This window comes from Pecten maximus, chromosome 14 (genome assembly GCF_902652985.1).
Source record: "Pecten maximus chromosome 14, xPecMax1.1, whole genome shotgun sequence".
NCBI classification, from domain to species: Eukaryota; Metazoa; Mollusca; class Bivalvia; order Pectinida; family Pectinidae; genus Pecten; species Pecten maximus.
The window spans coordinates 2193484-2210189 of NC_047028.1; the positions used below are offsets into that span (position 1 = coordinate 2193484).

At 35.0% G+C, this 16706-nt stretch overlaps 1 protein-coding gene across 1 annotated transcript in view; it reads left to right on the forward strand.

The window, feature by feature from the left end:
- Nucleotides 1-200: 200 nt before the first annotated feature.
- Nucleotides 201-16706, forward strand: part of LOC117341938 — a 33410-nt gene continuing 16904 nt past the window's right edge. Inside the window, exon 1 of the mRNA XM_033903815.1 lies at nt 201-453. The gene's annotated coding sequence lies outside the window, so the exon portion shown is untranslated. The remainder of the gene's footprint in view (nt 454-16706) is intronic.

Consider the following 16706-nt stretch of genomic DNA (forward strand, 5'->3'; position numbering starts at 1 on the left):
TTTAAAGTCCTGTCAACATCTTAGGTCATTTAAGGACGGCCTTCCGTGCGTGCGAGATGCATGCGTGTGGTGAGTGCGTATGTGTGTTTTGGAAGGCTGCGGTTTGTCTCCTTGTGATAGGCCGGAACTTTTGCCGGTTTATAGTGCTGCCTCATTGAAGCATACTGCCGAAGACATCCAGCAGGACACCCCACCCGGTCACATTTTACGAACAGTGGGCCGACTCAGTAAAATGAATTGTACACGCATCTCGCATACAGGGGAGGCCACCCTTACATGACGTTGGCTCTTGATAGGACGTGAAACAATACTTAACCAAACCGAACGGTAAAATGCAGAGTGTTAAGAAGGAACACGGGGCAACTACCATTTTTAAAGATTCTTGTATGTGTCGGCCAGGGGACAACAGAACCCAAAGCCTTCCTTACATAAAAGGTATCCATCGATTAAAAGGTAAGATAATAGTTTATTAGATTATATGCATATTTTACTCGCTGATAATCGTTCACTAAATATATCCGACCACGTGCGTTGCCATCTCGTTTTAAAAGAACTTCAAAGCTACCACCATAGCTAATCACGTGACCCAAATATCACCAGAGGGGCTTTTGCCCGATCTGTTTACATTGAAATCTCGCGAGATCTTGTGTCCTGGCGATGGCGGCCATTTTCAAAACTATGCTGAAAACAGGATTGAAAGAATGTGGACGGATAAATTTGATGAACGATGATATGTATGTAAGGTAATACAATACCGTCTCACCTCTTAATCACGTATACATTGGATGGGTCAGGTTGAAGGAAATAAGGGGAAATGTTGTTCAAACGCCGACCTGAGGGTGGGTCGGAAAAAAATGCTCGTTTTTTTTTTTTTGTATGGGACGAGTTCTGGTGTTAAATCGCCATAGACAGCTTTAAAAGCGATATACACATCAGAACACTTCGGATTATTCACTGACAAATCTATCTTAGTAACCAAACTGAGAGATTTACAATAAAGGGGCATAACTCGTAAATAATAATTCTATTATCTCCCTTAGACCATACAATTATGTCAGTTATGTTAATGAGATTACAATAACAGATGAAAGTAATGAATATACACTCGGTGTTATACAAATTCTATGAGATTTTCTGAAAAGCTGTATCATTTATGTAATGATTTTACATGAACACAATTTGTTTTAATGAAAAGTAGGAAATATGACATACATAGAGGACCCTTCGACCCCTGATTATTATACTGTTGTGTCAAAGTTAGTGAAAGCGAATACTCAAAATGTAATTGGGTAAAAATGAAAAATTACTGCAGACCAAAGTTACACATAAACCTCTTAGAATTACATGAGCTGGCGCAATACTTCAAGTACACTATCGCATTCCTGAAAATCATTGAACAATTTGTCAATTGTATCACTGTATACTTTTTCTGGTAAAAATAACAAAAATAATACTAACAGTAAGCCTAAATATCATTTAACCATGATTATAAGTCTTAGCCATCGGTTTCAAAGATGAATTTTTGATATTATAGATAAAGTTTAGCAACATTTTATCGAGACTAAGATTCAATATTCAATAGTACAAATTACGAATTAAATACAATACGTATCTAAATGTCAAACATGAATATACAGTTTGTTCTGGTAATACTCAACTAACTGTTTACTATTACAGTATCATCAGCTGCGCCCATATGATTTTAAGTTATAGAGAAATTGATCATTTTAAGTTATAGAGAAATTGATCATAATAAAACTTACCACAATTAAATAATCTACAATACTAACCTGCCAGCCTTATATTTATCCCTATCAGCCTTATAGTAGCTTTATATACGTGCTGAAAAATACCTCAGTATGGCCTTAGTTTCTTAAAAAAAAACATGTGCTATAATTCTACATACAACATGTACTGTATATAAAATCAATTAATTACTAGTATGTTTCTGATATAATATATCTGAGAGAAAGAAACATTCAGTAGCATTTGAAAAACAATTATGTTGTGCAATATAATCAAGATGTGGCAAAAGAGCAATAATAATCAGCATAAATAAATTAAAGTTGAAGTTGTCAGACTGGAACTGGAACCGAGATCAAACGTTAATGAAAATTTAACTGCAAAAAGGCAACAACTGAACGAAAATACCGTCAGCATAATCCCGGGGTCATGGCTAGACGCCAGGTACAATAATCAGGATATTGGATCATTCAAATGTACAAATCAGGATAAAGGAATGCTTTTCCTTGGAAAAACGAAGTAAATCAAATGATACTGAGGAGAAAGTCACACTCATATTGTAAAAGTCACCCATCTATCATCATGTTGGTGACACGGCGTATTGGATAAAATACATAGACTTATCAAACAGCTAAAATCACATGGAAAGTTTCTTCTTGCATTAATATCAATACCTGACACATCATACATGTCACTAGGTGATGCATACTGACAGTGGATCTATTACTCATAATACTAGTGTGAAATGTCCGTACCTTCCCGTCAAAAAACACATGTGGTGTGATATATGATTGGCCGACGAGCCGAGACGAGCACAAAGACTCGCCGGCGACACGACGAAATGCAATATAAAAAGTTAGATAGTAGTAGTTGAACACCAAACCAGAAAAGAATTCTCCACCATGTAATAGTTGAGAGGTGAGTTTGGGGAACTCTCTTAATCAATCATATTTTATTTCCAGTGATGAACAGCACAACATACCTTTCTAGTGCAATGAAGGGGAATAACTCGTATATAATAGTTCAATTATCTCCCTAAGACCATACAATTTGTCATCTACAAAGAGAGTTTTTTTTACGAATCTCAGGGCCAGCTTCTAACTGACACAGACCCTTGTCAGTTAGTCCTTCGGATTACTTCTCAGTCCGCGTGCTTCCGACGTTAACAACCAGGTCAAACTCAACACAAGATGCCGCATACCATTTATATGTAACCTGGACCACGGGTTTGATAGCTGATAACAATAGGAGGCACTTTTAGTATTGTCACAGTTTGGTACAACTGCTTTCCAGGTCAGGTAATTAAACATTAAAATATTTATCATAGCAATACTTCACGACAATCGATCATTGATTCATATGCTTACAATGTTACTAGCATTTCAGTCATTGGTTTAAAAATATAAATCATCATTTCCATAAAACTATCCAAATAATTAAGATCTGTATGTCAACATAAACTTACGGTTCGGTTTGGCTTTGTTTACTATATGTCCTATTAACAGTTAAACATGCATGGTCATTTAATGATGACCTCCCCCATTTGCAAGATACATAGATGTGGTGAGATTGTGTATTAATTTGTGTTTTGGGAGTCTATGGAACGTTCATGTTTGTCTCCCTTTAATAGCCCAGAACTGCAGATATGCTGACTTTCTAGTGTAATTTCACTGGAGGATAGCTGAAAAGAAATAACATATTATACAATAAAATCTCATTATGTCGTCAATAGTCAAGGGTTCATAATTTTGTACTTTTTAACCTTGGCAGATTTAGTCTTCTGTTTAATTTCTCTCCACCGCCATCTAACAGAGGCACTTTACTAACGAAACTTGAAAATTTACCTTTGTTAACTTTTACAGTTATAATATGGCCAGTTATCTCTACCAAATGATCAATCACAAACTTTTCTCTTGGTCCTCCTTTGAAGCTAAGATGTGATACAGACTGAACAGACATTTAAATCCTTAATTCAATATATCTCAAAATTCGTGATTGAAAGGATTGTAGAAAATATGTTCGCTTAAATGTTAAAATATTTGACGTAAAATTGGACTGCAGAACCTTTTGGTCTGGTTTTTACAGCTAAATCAATCCCATCAAGGGTCAGTGACCTGTCTGCAATTACCAGAGCTTCCTCTGGCTTCAACACAAGAAGTTATTCGACTTTGGTAAAGAAATACTTCTTAAAATGACAGAAATTCAGCACCAGATTTTCAAGAGTTTGAAGAGTTATAACCCTTTGTTTGCTTTATCTTAGTTTATTAAAATACATTTGGTCAGAATTGTAGATATCTACAAATACACAAAACTCACCAAGAAAACTGAAAGTTACGAATGGCCAAAAGGTGAAATTTTGTACCATATAGACCAGGCTTGAACATTTTACTTCTGAACTGATCTTAATTTTTTTTTTTGTATTTTTTTTTTGGTACTCATTCAATAGTTTAGTTTTGAGGATGTTCATGAGAATTATGTCTCACATGATCCAGGGGAGATATATAACTATACCCCTGGCATTGGTGTCGGCCTCGTCTAGAAGCTAGGATACCGATTTTATAAACAGTATCATGACAGTACTTATGAGGATAAAGTCTAGGTATTTCACACCTGTGTTCCTTATGAAAAGACATCATTGGTATCATTGGTATTACATTTGCAAACCTGCGTGACTGTGACATTTGGCCTACTTTTAAAAAGTAAATACTGAATTTTAACGCACTCTGCGAGTTTTGATGTCTTTTCACCACTTTTGTTTGATATAACTAGGAACACTTGCTATTTGTGCAGTCATGACCACCATGTCTCCCTTTTCATGAATGTTCCTGTGAGCTGTGTCCCATCACCAATTTCCTCACATTTCCATCTACTATATATATCAGATACACCCATGAATCCAAAAACGCGGGTTATTATAGGCTTTTTCCTAAGTCTTATTGGGTTTGCTAATGGGTACCATTCCCGATCAAATTAATTACATATTTAAACCAGATTCCCAATTTGCCGTTCAGTTCTGAAAATTTCCTTACTTTTTAGCTCATCTGCCCGAAGGGCAAGTGTGATTAAGCCATGGTGCAGCATACATCGTCTGTCCATCGTCATTTTTTCCCTTTAAACAACTTCTTCTTAAAAACCAAGCGACACAGATACCTGATATTGGTCATGTGGCATGCTAGGGGGGGGGGGGGGGGGGGGGGGGGGGGGGGGGGCTTTCCTCCACCTCCAAAACCTGGCACGTCCTTAAATGACCCTGGCTGTTAATATGACGTTAAACAAAAACAAACCAAAGGCATTCTAGGGTGAAGGGCTACAAAGTTTGCTCGATTGAATTAACTTGCAACACATTTAAGGTCACAGGAGCCAAATATGCTGAAATATTTAAACAACTTCTTGATAACTAAGAGGTCCAGGGACCTGATATTGGGCCTGTAGCCTGCTTGGGTGAAGGGCAACCAAGTTTGTTCAAATGAATGACACAGGGGTCAAATAGGCTAAAATCTTAAAACAACGTCTTCTCAATAACCAAGAGGCACAGGAAATTAATATAAAGTCTGTAGCATGCTTGGGGTAGGGCTACCAAGGATTTTCAAATGAATGACCTTGACCTACAGTTGAGGTCACAGGGGTCAAAGAGGCTAACAGCTTTAAGCAACTTCTAGATAACTAATATGCCCAGGGACTTGATCTTTGGCCTGAATCATGATTTGGTAAAGGGCTTAGTTTATTGAAATAAATGACCCTGATTTACTTTCAAGACTAACCTCTTAAAACAGCTTCTTCTCAGTAACCAAGGGACCCAGGGACTTGATATTGGTCATTTAGAATGTTTTGGTGAAGTGCTACCGAGTTTGAAATGAATGACCCTGATTTTCTTTCAAGACTAACCTCTTAAAACAGCTTCTTCTCAGTAACCAAGGGACCCAGGGACTTAATATTGGTCATTTAGAATGTTTTGGTGAAGTGCTACCAAGTTTGTACAAATGAATGTCCTTGACTCACTTTCAAGGTCACAGGGTCTAATAGGCTAAAATCTTAAAAGAACTTCTTATTCAAGAGGCACAGGGAGTTAATATATGGTCTGTAGCATGTTTTGGAGAAGGGCGACCAAGTTTGTTCAAATGAATGACCTTGGCCTACATTCAAGGTCCCAGTGGTCAAACATGTTAAAATCTTTAAATGATTTTTCTTTAGCAAAGAGACTCCTCATACCTTATATTGGGCCAATAGTATGCAGGAATGAAGGCTTAAATAAAGTGGTAGTCTGCATTAGTAATTATCTGCATATACATAACATATATCAACTTCAAAGTTGCTCTAGAAGCAGGTGAGCGATTCAGGCCCATTGGGCCTTTTGTTCTTCCCAAAATGAAGCAAAAAGGCCCCATCCCGAATACGTGCACGATCTTATCTTTTCTCTTCTTTCTTAGTAAGTTTTGCTTCCTTATTTCTCCCTTGACAATGCCTCACTTTTGGTCTTCAGTTGAACGTTCGCCCCTGTGAGGAAGGGTTTGGGTTCTGTCCCCTGACCGAGACATACCAGAGTCTTTAAAAATGGTAGTTGCTAATCCTGCTTAGCGCTCAGCATACAAGGATTGGGACGACTGGTTTGCCCGTTGTCAGTGTAATGTAACTGGTTGATGTGTCCTGCTGGGTGTCTTCGGCAGTATGCTTCAGTGTGGTAGCACTATAAGTCGGTAAAAGTTCCGGACTATCACAAGGAGACATAAAGCAAACATACCGCAGTCTCCCAAAACACAGACACACTCACCACACGCATGCATGTCGCACGTACGGGAGGCCGTCCTTAGATGACCTTCAACGGCTGTTGATAGGATGTTAAATAAAAATATACCAAGCATATTAGTGATAAAAAACCCTGTAATTGTCAACCCGACGAGTCAATGATCTAAAAAAAGCCCTGGTCAAACCGGGGAAATCGTGTAACAAAGTCATATTGGTTTTCAATATTGTCTAAATGGTCGAAAGTAGTTTGTACTGTTGAGACTGGGCGAGTACAACAGGTGTGTGGGCTGAAGGCAAAGCAATCTCACTCTAATTAAAATAACAATTAATTCAACTAACAGTGGTCAGGAAAGACGGCCATGTCTAGTTTAGAGATACGGTCATGTACAGTAATATCTGGGGCCTAAGTAGCTTGATGAAAGATTAATTAATACAATACAACAATACAATAATATTTTATTTGATTGTCACATTACAAATGTACATTGGGTTACGATAAAAGCTTGTTCAAAATGTATATGATGTCCAGCCGTATTCGGCTTATGAGACACTTGAAAAGTATGTATTCTCTTTGAATATTAAATGGTCAGACCTTTTTATCTGATAAAACATAGCCTATGTCGACGTTTAAATATTCATAAGTTTTGTTCCCTAATTTATCGTAAGAGCGAATGCCTATGCTTCATCATAAAATATATAGATTTCGATAAAAGTTATTGAAGATCATTATTTTGCAAAATATATACAAACTTGTCTCTGGCATTTAAAGAATGAAAATTGTTACACAGTATACTAGATTGTTAAAATAACTCAGCACGTATATCGTTGTTAGTAGGACATTCACATAGGAAATGTATTTCATTTTCAACAGTGTTCATACAGAATGGACATAATCGCTGGTCCTCGGGTAAGTTTGTGTAACGACCAGTCTCTATCACTAGAGGTAGACATCCGAGTCTTAGCTTAGATAAATGGCTACGGTAGTGGCGTGGCATATGGGATGTGACGTAGTATTCAGAAATATAATCCTTTTTGAAACATCTGTATGTCCGAAGTTTGTTTCCCTGGTTTCATTGATTTTCCATAGATTTTTGAACCACGTATATTCATTAGACGCGATGAGTGCATTGCTAATGTTATGCATTTTTACTCTCATTATGGTATTACTGTTTAGTATATGTAATATATTTGATTTAATCGCGAGTTTCTTCACACGCGCTTCCCACGCATTGCCTCTTCTAGATGACCATGAATGTACTTCATGTAAAATCCTGTGTGTATCTACGTTTTGAAGTCGGGAATACATCCTGAAAATTTCCTTACGCTGTTTTGATAAACAAGATGACCAGCCCATATCTCCATGAACTTCGATATTTGATGCGTGCTTCCTTAGACCTAGGAATACTTTCGACAGCGTCGGCGTCGGCGTCCCGCCCCACTTTAAAGTTTTGGGGTAAGTTTTTGGAAGTCTTGTAAGTCCAAACATTCATTACAGGTCTAGGAGTGATGTTTTAATAGCAAAATCACGCAGAAAAAAAATTGTGATTTTTGTTTTTTTGTTTTTTTTGCATTTCACCATTTTGTGACTTAACCTTTTTGGCACCAAATCTCACTTAAAGATTTTGGCGTAAGTTTTTGGAAAGCTTGTAAGTCCACACCCTTCTAATTTGGTTTATACATCCATTAGAGGTCTAGGAGCGATATTGTGATGTACAATTTCAAAACAAGATTTCAAGATTTTCAAGATTTTATTTTTCACTCAGACACACATAATAGTGTATAACAAGAGGTCAGACATTTTCAACAGAATGGATGCATGACAGGCAAAATATAATATAATTTGAAGAGGAAATGTGGGAAAATACATTTTAACCTTTCATAAATATAATTATTAATATAATAAAGCTTACATACTGCATAATCACAATGCTGGATGATAAAGGTGTGTTATAATAACTCGACTAGTTTTTGGATAAATAAACTGACATTCATATACAATTTCTTATAAAAGATTGAGAACATTCCTTTCATTTTAAAGTAATTAGGATTTCTGTAGTAGTAATTTGGGATATATTTACTACGCAACTGGAGTACATTATGGTTGTTACACACAAATAAAAAATGGAACTCATCTCCAGTACCAGCGTTACAAAGTGGACATACTCTATCTTGTCGCTGGATTCCAGTCCATCTTCCGATTTCAACCGGATGTTTGATATTTGACGTTCTAAATTTACATATAGTTTTCCTATCTTTTACATTTAGTCGCAGAAGATAATCTTCAAAGCCAAACTGATATTTAAATATAGAGCATGTTTGTCCTCTCGACGTGTTTTCTAATTGATTGAACCATGTTTGTATAAATTGGTCTTGTAATTTTTGAGTAATAATTGACTGTAGACATTTAATATCAGGTACACAATTTCTCTGTTGTATCTAGACAAAACTTAGTCCAACGCTATCTAAAATATTTTTAACATATTTCATCCATTTAAACTCAGTCTGACCAGTTACATGGAGAGTATACATCAATTTGTATATAGTACAAGACAATTTGCTTTTATTGGTTAGAAATATACCAAAACTTTATCATTCTTAGCTTAATATTAACAGTAATAGGATACCTGCCAGTTTCTCCGTAAATCATCAAATTAGATGTATTTTTTCGTAGACCAAGAATTCTTTTACAGAACTGTAGATGTATTTTTTCCAACATACTTGTATTTTCATATCCCCATATTTCACATGAATATAATAATATTGGGGTGACTAGTGAATCGAATAACTTCAGTTGTAAATCAACAGGTAAATTTATATTTCTTATCTTACGATAAAGAGCAAAAAGTGCTTTATTGGCTTGAACACACAATTGTTTTTTGGCAGCTGTAAAGCTTCCATTATAGTTAAATAGTATACCTAGGTATGAAAAAGTATCTTGAATATCTAGTTGCTTATTGAACACCATAAATCGATTTCTTCCTTTCGTTTTTCTTTTTGAAAAAATTACTACTTTCGTTTTCTTTGTGTTAACCTCAAGTTTCCATATCTGACAATATTCATGGAACATATCTAACATAGCTTGTAAGCCAGTCGCTGTTTCCGACATTAAAACGGTGTCGTCAGCGTATAGAATAATAAACAGTTTAACATACATATCAATATTGTCACGACATAGTTCATAAATCTTAGACAAACAATCAACATTTTTTTCGATAAAAAAAGTTTCTAAGTCGTTCAAATACAAAGCAAACAAAAACGGAGAGCAATTTTCCCCTTGTTTTAAACCAATGTTGGAGGTGAACATTTGTGACATTTCATTACCATTTTTCACACAAGATTTAGTGTTTGAATACATACCATATAAAACATTGAATATCTTCCCAGTTATGTTACTTTTTATGATTTTTTGCCATAAACCTATACGCCAAACCGAGTCGAAGGCCTTCCTGAAATCAATCAAGGCACAATAGAGTTTTTTACCGGAAGATAGATACAAAGATGTCAATGTGTGTAAAATGAAAATATTATCTATGGTCGAGTGTCCTTTTCTAAAGCCCGCCTGAGCGCTACTAATAAGATTAATTTCATCTGATAGAGTATAAAGTCTGGAATTTATTATCGACGTAAAAACTTTACCCAAGCATGAGACGAGCGTTATAGCTCTGTAATTATCTAGTTCCTTGCGGTCACCTTTGTTCTTAAAAATTGGTTTAATTATGCCAGTGCTCCAACTTTCTTGTATTATGCCCGTTTCCAATACAATATTAAAAAGTTTATGGTATGTGGGCAACATTTCATCAATGGTACTTTTAATGTATTCATTATATATATCATCAATTCTGCACGCTTTATTATTATTTAATTTTTTAACAGCGTCTAATATTTCCTTACTGTTAATTCGGCCGTTCAGTATATTGTCATATATCGGTATATCAGTCTCGACCGGAAGTTCAAATTCGTCTTCACTATTATTGGGATTCAGATTTAAATTTCTAAAGTAATCATGTAGCTCATCAATTGGCATGTCAACTCTCAGTGCATTATCTTGTTTATCAATTCTATTTAAGATATCCCAGAATGCTTTCGGTTCATACATGGAGGTTTTCCTCATTTCGTTCTCAGTTTTTTCTTGGAACTTTCTATAATTTGCATTGATTACTTTTTTATATTCTCTACTTTTCTTGATTAACTTTTTACGATTTTCATTATTTTTGAGGATTTTGTACCGTTTCTTAGCTTCATGGAATTCCTTTCTTTTATCTGCGCATTCGCGTGTAAACCACGGTTTATCTTTCCCTAGTGTAACCGTTTTTTTACCCATTCTCGTCTGTTTCGTACCCAAGACACTTTTTGCCGTTTTCTTAAAGATGTCTGTAAGACTATTCACAACATCGTTCATATCATTTTGCGATATTGGTGTGGGAGACTCATGCATTCTCTCGATTGCGTCATTTAAATCGCGCAGTTTACCGCCGCTCTCAGACTGCAAATTGTATACAAAATCCGCTTGTTTTTCTTTAACCCACTTACCAATTTTCACGGCGGATATGAATTTTTCTTCTATTTCAGTAATTATCTCCGAGCAATGGATACAGAATACTAATCTACAGTGAACATCTGATATTAGAGGATTAAAATCCAAAACTTCGAAATCGTTAAGCACAGGAAATACATTCGACGATACGATCAAATAGTCTACAAGACTTACATTTTTACATGTATTTTTCCCAGTAGATTTGTCATTGCCGACTCTGCCATTCGCAATATACAGGTTATTGTTTTTACAAAGTTCCAGTAGTTTTATGCCAAATGCGTTTGGTCTTGAAGTATCTTGGCTAGATCTTTGTAATGGTACTCCTAATTGAGGGAGAACTTCATAATCATATAAATATTTATGCATTTCATTCGTTTCAATTAAATTTGACACTTCAACAAATTGTTGGTCTGGTATTACATAATCATCGCAACATTGGGTTCTGGCGTTAAAATCTCCAACTAGCACAATTTTTTGTTCATTTTTCATAAGATTAATCATTTCATTTTCAATATCGTGAAACGCTTCATTAGAGGTATACTTTGATGTTTCTGGTGGCACATACACACAACCTACCCAATTAAAAAATCTGCAGTCAAACAGTGCGCGTGTATTCGTAACGGAAGATCTGACCCGAATACGTCAAAAAATCATCAGTGGCCTGGCGAGAGCAAAGCGAGAGCGAAAGATCCACTCATTCTGGACCAACGACGGTCGGATATTTTACAGAACCCAGCATGACTCCCCAAAAGTACTAGTCAAACAGTACGACGACATCGCCAACCTGTAACTTTTAACTCTAAACTGTAAAACTCCAAAAACTGAACTTGTATATAATATAAAACCATGTACTATGTTTACTATGTGTACTATTTAAACTTATAAGTGTATTGCCTAGTAACTACAGATATAACTCACAAAATACTGTCATACACTAACGAGCATTACCATTATATGTTCCTAGGATTTTTTACAGATGACATGTAAAAACAGTTGTTTTTTTTTATCACCTGTAAATTGTTAATAACAACGTAATAGGGTAAAAAGTGCGTGAATCATTATTTTTACACAACTATACTTTTCTTTTGTAGTCAAATTACACATTATACCATGCTAACGAGGTTATTCTATTTGATATCTGTTACCAATTAACAACAATTATACCTAAACCAGTAATATAATTTCAAACGCCGAATGCCTATTTGAATTACTGATGCTAATGTGTTTATAAGTATACACCTGAATATGATGTTATGAACATGTACAAACATATAATATAGTATACTTTGAATACTGAATATGAGGTCAAAATGAATATGTACATTTGTACAATGTTTGATAGTATATATACAAACATATAATATAGTCTACTTGGACTGCTGAATACGATGTTAAAATGAATATGTACACTGAACAGTAGTATATATGCGTATCATATATAATTATATATGATTTATAATTTATATTGTATATCAAAATACGGTGTATGTCACCGGTGCTTAATTTTTGTACACTATAATAGGTGATATCTATATACCCAAGGTAATACATTTTACTTCTGTACTCTAAGTACGTATTTTATCATGCAGGACATAAATGTTCCCCTTACAAAATTACAGGTAAAAAAACTACAAGTATACGCACATAGCACACGACACAACGCACAGCTAATCGCTATTTTGAGTTTGTGTAATAAACTGATCGCGAATGGAATGTACACGTGCAATGTATGTTCGGTAGTCATGGTTGACTTGCGCTGTGTCGTAGAAATGTGTGTGACTTTAGCAGGTGTTGTCAACGATACTTGCTTGCAAATATACAGTTCATATTATTACAAAGTGATTATATATGAAGACTACATGTTATTGCAGAAAACATATAAATAAAATGGACAAATGTAAAATAGTCCATTGATTATACTGAATAATGTATAAAAATGTACATGTATACGCATGTATAATACATGTATAAAGTAATAATGACATATGTAACATGTGTAGAAGGATGTTCACCCAGTTTGTCACAGGTTTGTTCTTAGAACGCATGCTATATAAAAGGTAATTACTATACCAATTTATGATATACGATATGTTACATATGTATATACCAGCACATATTATGTAGTACTTATATAAGAACCTACAGTTTATATTTATGTGCGTATGTTCCATCTACGAAGTAGCTGTATACTGGAATGGTAAATAAAAGTCAAATTCGTATAGTGATACTTTACGATTTAACAAGTTATATATTATCCGAACATAATCAGAATGTGACAAACTGTGAACATTAAAAATAAGTTAATATCAAATATAATATAGATAACAGTTATTATATACTAATAGGCACAACATTTTATTTTTCAATAGCAGTCTCTAAATTTGATAGTCATGGTAGCCTTACGATTTGTTGGGAAAATGTCCTGGATGTATACGCAATGCTTATATTCTTATTATGTTTATAAACTACAGGCTGTTATTCACACACACACAAAAAACGTGACAGTACCGGCCAATTAAATAATAGTAATAAAATAAGACATGCTGTTACTGTGTTTTAACATTTGCTTTTGGAATCTTAAACATACGTGTATAGTTGTATGAACCAACAAGTCTGAGAAGGTAACCATAGTTAACTTGAGTTATGATGTAAATTATGATTTGTATTTGTGAAGTTGTTTGTAAATTAGAATGCTCACACTATTATTATGCACTTCTTCATAAATTTATATTGAACTTTGATGTCCCGATTGTAAGTATATGTATGAACCACATGTAACATTTTGATAATTTTTGTTGCTTCAACGTTATTCTCCTCCTCTTATGTCTCTTTAGTTTGCTGTAAATACGTCTGTATGTTATTTTCCTTGAATTCTCTGTCCCCAATCAACATTCTTCTATTCATTTCTATCTATAATCCGCCTTCTCACAAGTATACTCTGCAACCTGGCCATTTGAAAATCGATATCGCTTTATTTCTTATGGAGTCCATTAGCAATCTCCTTGTCAAAACTCTATACTATTTCTATCCTCCATGACAGGATGCTCTTTGTCTGCATGGAGATGTGCTATTGGACTACATTATTTTAAACAGTCTAGTTTAAAGTTAACCTACAGACTTAGCAACGATACATACTCATATCACGATCTTATTTATCTAAACTTTACACTTTTGCCTATTTTTTTTACCCTTTTCATTTTTCTACATATTCATAAAAACCTTAACAATATTGCTACTGTACTGATTCTAATTCTACTCCTGTCTGGTGATATACATACAAACCCAGGACCAGCGGCTAGCTCATCCTCATCTAATACATCTGACACTGAATCGTTTTCTCACCCTGACAATTCACTTCATATAATGCATTTGAATATACGCAGTGTTAGAAATAAAATTGATTTCCTTGATAGCTTTACTGATGACATTAATATCTTGTGTTTAACAGAGACACATTTAGATCCTTCAGTCCCTGATTCTGACCTTTCACTTGCAAACTTCACAACCATATTCAGAAAAGATAGGAACGCTTTTGGTGGTGGAATAATGATCTACACAACTAATGAAGTGCTACCCAAACGCAGATTTGACCTTGAAGCCCAAAATGATGAAATAATGTGGATTGAATTTCAAATTGACAATAATAAATATCTCCTTTGTGTACTTTACAAACCCCCCTGGCAACATTCAAATTCAGGCATCTGGACAAGACTTAAACACTCCCTTGATCTAGCTTTTAATTACACTCCACATGTTCTACTGACAGGCGATACTAACACTGATCTACTACTAGGTAATAACAACGATCTAAGCATACTTACCCAACTATATAATCTAACTAACATTGTCACCAGCCCAACACGGGTAACTAATACAAGTCAATCCCTAATCGACCCATTTTTCACTAGTGACTCTATCAGAACCGATCTATCCATGGTTATACCTGTTTTAGAAACCATAAGTGATCATAGAGCAGTTCTTGTCTCTATATCATCCCCTTTGCTCAAACAAAATTCTTTTAAGCGAAAAATTTGGCTTTTTAACAGAGCAGTTATTCTGAACCTTAAAACTGAAGTTGCTCACGTAAACTGGAATAACCTTTTTTCCAATGTTGAAAATGTAAGTGAAAAAACTGATATCTTTACTAATACCCTTACTAGAATTTTGGAAAAGCATATTCCTAAAAAAACTATTACTGTGAATAAAAATGACAAGCCATGGATGAACGGAGATCTACGAAAGGCAATAAAGCGTAGAAACAGACTAAGGAAACACTTTATAAGAGTTAAGTCACCACAATCTGAAATTAAATTCAAACGTGCAAGAAACAAAGTAAGTAATATGCTCAAACACGCTAAGGCTCTTTTCTACGAGAATATTGATGGACAAATAAATGATAAGTCAGCTAACCCTAGAACTTATTGGAAACTAATGCGCATGCTGCTGAAAGGTAATACAATCTCTGATCTTCCTCCTTTGCTAAATCCAACAACTAACTGCCTTACTTCAGACAACTTTGAAAAATCAAATATTCTTAACAACTTTTTTCAATCTGTTTCTAACCTGGACAACCCCGATGATGATACACCCTACTTTGAAACCCAGACTGACACATCCCTTTCCGAAATAATTATAACTGAACAAGAAGTGTCTGATACTATCAATACTCTAGATACTAACAAAGCCGCTGGTCCCGACGGTATTAGCCATAAGATGTTAAAAATACTTACCCCGGAAATAGTTGCGCCGCTTACTCTTATATTCAACGAATCTCTTCGTACTTCTGTATTTCCCGAATCATGGAAGCTTGCCTATGTCACTCCCATTTTCAAAAAAGGTGAACCTGAACTTGCTAATAACTATAGACCCATCTCACTTCTTAGCTGTCTTGGAAAACTATTTGAACGCATTGTCCACAAGCACATCTACAACTATCTTTTTAGTAATGAACTTATCTATAACTTACAGTCTGGCTTCCTACCTAACCACTCTACTACTCACCAACTAATCGAATTATATCACAACATACTTCTTGCCCTGGAGAATCATGAATATACTGCTATTGTTTTTTGTGACTTTTCTAAAGCTTTCGACAGAGTTTGGCATAAGGGTCTCTTAATAAAACTAGAAAAATATGGGATAAAAGACAAACTTCTGGATTGGATAAAAAATTACTTAACAAACAGGCGTCAATCAGTTGTACTGCAAAATTCTATTTCTTCACAATTATCCATAAAAGCTGGAGTTCCTCAGGGATCAGTATTAGGGCCACTTCTCTTCCTGGTTTATATTAATGATATCTCCAACACACTACTTTCTGTTACAAGACTATTTGCCGACGACACCGCACTAACACACTCTTCCAAAAATTTACTCGATGTTGAACAGGTAATAAACTTTGACATGGAACAAATGAATCTCTGGTCGAAAAAATGGTTAATGACTTTCAATCCCACTAAAACGGAAATAATCATGATTTCTAATACCGCAATTCCTTCTAACCCTAAATTTCTTTTCGATAACACGCCGATCCCTATTGTAACCAGTCACAAACATCTAGGTGTAGTCCTTAACAGTGGCGGTACATGGAATACCCATATCGAAGACATTATAAACAGAACCATAAAATACATAGCAACTTTACGAAAATTAAAATACATTTTAAAAAGGAAAAATTTAGAAAAAA